Source organism: Carassius gibelio, chromosome A10, assembly GCF_023724105.1.
Source record: "Carassius gibelio isolate Cgi1373 ecotype wild population from Czech Republic chromosome A10, carGib1.2-hapl.c, whole genome shotgun sequence".
NCBI lineage: Eukaryota > Metazoa > Chordata > Actinopteri > Cypriniformes > Cyprinidae > Carassius > Carassius gibelio.
In genome coordinates, this window is record NC_068380.1 from 7,669,293 (window position 1) to 7,672,851 (window position 3,559).

The following is a 3,559-nucleotide window of genomic DNA, read 5'->3' on the forward strand; positions in this document are numbered from 1 at the left end:
TACATTCGGTCGGCTCACAGGCATAACATGGGGGATTGTTCACACGGGGTAAAGGAAGAGATGAGCGACTCGGAGCGGCTGGTGATACTGGGTGAGTATGAAGAAGGCGAGACGACAGGTCATTAACCTGTGCAGCCAAACTCTCCACTGCGCCCCTGGCAGCAGATAATTCCTCTTCGTGACGACCCAGCATAACTCCCTGGATCTCGACAGCAGAAAAAAACGACTCCCCCTTCGCTGGATCCATTATGGTCGGATTATTCTGTCAGGTGCAGGTACAGAAGATCCAAACGCAAAAGGTAGCCTTCAATAATTACAGTCCTTTATTATAACAAAAACAGCCAAAGGTAGATGGCATAAAAATAGAACAAAAAACACTCTCCTTAAACTCAACTGAAGAGCCTCTGCCAGGCGGGGCAGCGCAGAACAAAAACTCTCTAACAGGACTCGAAAAGGAGGAGGACTACTCGAGTGGAGAGAAACTCCAGATGGCTCTACCCGGCTGGGGACAAGATACAGGGCACACTAAGGCGAACGCTGCTACACAAGACAGGACAAGACAAGGTTATCGTAGACAATCACACAACGGCATAGCTCACACAATAATCCGACCCAGAACAGAGAGAGCAAACACCAGAATAGACTGGAGTAATTAGACAAGACAAGACACAGGTGAGAGAGCAAAGCAGCGAGAGCGCTGATTGCGATGAGCAACAGGTGAAGACAGAGCGCAAACAGGTGTGCGCGCACTGAAGTGAGAGAGAGAGCGAGAGAGAACGAGACCCAGATCCTGACACTAGCGGTCAATATACAGAACTGCTTGCGTCTTGCGGAAGAACATTGTAGCCGGAACTACTTCTCTCTGTTTATGTCTATGAAGAATCACAAAGATACTGGGTTACTCCGCCGCGGTACCCCCGAAGCAATCTAAAATAGTCAGAATATAAACACTTATTATAGGTGTACCCTAGTGATTCAGGACAAGCTAAAAACACAGTTTGGAAAATGGATTCATGGTGTACTCGCTTATTATGTTCATTTTTTCTACATTTTGAACACAAACAAAGTTGCGGACCGCAGCTCTGATTGGTTGTTTTTTACCGGGAGCGCATGACTTTCTGCAAATGGCAATAGGACCACTGGGAGGAGCCAGAGGAGCTTGATTTTTTCACAGATTATCTGTCTCATATTCTACTGTCAGGACATAATGTCAGGTTTAACACAAATGTAAAAAATTTTTTTTTACAAAAGTTCCCTACAGCACCTTTCACTGATGACTGCTTTTCTAATCTCGGTGAGTACAGCGTGATTTTCAAAGCGTTTGGCCATAAAAGATGGTTCATTACCAATTTTATTTAGAACAACGAGCATCTCCGAATCACAACGCAAAGTATGATTATGAAGTTATGTGTTTTTTTCTCCCGAGCATCTTATCAGTATGTGTGCTGTCTGCAGCCTTTGTTTGTGCTAATCGTCACGTCATTTAAATGAAGTGTAACTCTGTGAATACTCAACGAAGAGACATGAGAGAGATATCTATAGAAAGCTCGACATGTCTACTTTAAAACTAAACAAGTGCTGCTAACAGATATTCTGTGATAAAGTAATCCATATGAAAACAACGCGATGTCTGTTTTTCATGTCTCCCTTCATTATATCCAATGTGACCATGTCCCCGCGCTGAACGCGCTATTCAGATTCAAACTGAAGCGCGCGGCTTGAATACACCCACACAGAAGAAAAAGCAGCGAGGCTGTTCAACTTTTTATTTTACTGTTTGCTTCGAGATGAGAGTAATAAGACATAATTCTCCCCAAACAAATGCTAAGGCATAGTTTACCGTGGAGGTGTGTGCGGAACAACCAATCCAAACTGGTTATGTTAGTTGACCAATCAGAACACAGTATGCTACCGAAAGGTGGGGTTTAAGGAAACTGAATCTTTTGAACAGCTTTGCGCGAACCGTTTGGGGATCTCTGAGAATTGAGGTAATTTTAAAATGATATTTTGACAAAATGACAATGTTTTTTAACCTTGGATGGATTTAAACCTAATGTACAGGACTTATAAACAGTGATAGGAAGCTTAGAATTTTCATCTTACTGGCTCTTTAATGACAATGGAATATGATCAATTCCACAGATCTGTACAGTCGATGGATCACTATTGTGGTGTTCCCCATAATGTCTCGCCATAGGATAGTTCATGCTGCCCGTGCAAATCGCATATTTATGTTCAGCCAATCTGTCCTGTAAGCGCCTCTTTGTCCTTCCGGAAACTGTTGACTCCCTGACGAAGGCTTGTATGCCGAAACGCATCAGAGTTTTTAAAGGTTTATGATGACCAAGCCATAAAATAAAGGCTTTTTAATTTTTCTTAAAGAGAGTGCCTTGGAGTTTCCTATTTGTTCTACAAGTGTATTTTATTATTTAAGTTGGTGCGTTAAAGTTTCTGTAACTTATTACACAATGGGCAATGCTGTTTAGCTTTGTTAACTAGATGTTAGGGCTGTGCCAAAAAAACGCTCCTGTGATTATAAGTACATCTCCAGCACATACTCCTGCCCACTTGCTTCTCAAAACTAGTCCAATCGCGCATTTCCAGGAGGGCAGCGTGCGCTCAGCTGCTGTCGAATCACAACACAGGAACTGCTGGCACAATCCCAACTCGTTAAGTATTTCTGAAGGAGGGACTTTATAAAACAAGGAAGTCATCAGCCCGTTTTTATGGCAGTGAAAACAGCTGTATACAGATAGGTAAATTGTGGGAAAAATACTGTTTTTTTATATGCAAAACATGAACACATGTTATATTGCACACTGTAAACACAATCAAAGCTTCAAAAAAGTGTGAAAAACGGGACCTTTAAATGTCTGGAACTTTAAGCATTAAATGGTTGAAAAAACTGAATATGTGTGATAATATGACAAGCGCTCAGCATGTCCAATCTGGCTCTGCACCAGTCAAAGCGCTAAAGCAGGTTTAAATTCAGCAGTTGATGTCGTGACGCACTGAAAGTTCGAATTACACCGGTGTGATCATATGCTACAGGGACCAGCCAAGACTGATCACACTGGTGTGATCATATGCCTCAAATGGTTAAAAGGACAGGTTAAAAATAGAGGTAAGAACACCAGACAGCTCTGTAGCACATGCCCTGAGCGCCCACACTGGGATAACATCTTGGCCTGTTCCCTTAAGTTCTTGTATCAGCTGTAGAATAAAAAGCTTTCAATCTTCTCCCTGAACTCCCTTTAATGACCTTCCTCAGTTTGTATTTTGCTGCTGTATATTCTCTTTACTAGATGATCTAAATGTGCTTTTGGCTTGAAATCTTTCTGACTTGTATGGTGGGCACAATGTTGTCAGTGCAAGTGTAACCCTTGATATTTTTGTATTGTTTTTAGTTCTTAGTCATGCTTCTTTAAAACCTGATACTGTCCCTTTAAGGGAGAGAGTGCAGAGCAGTAGCGCGCATGGACAAAATGCAAGGCAAGTGAGTAATTTAGGCTATGCTGATTACAATAAGCCTTTATATTGCGAATTGTCTTTTGAATAA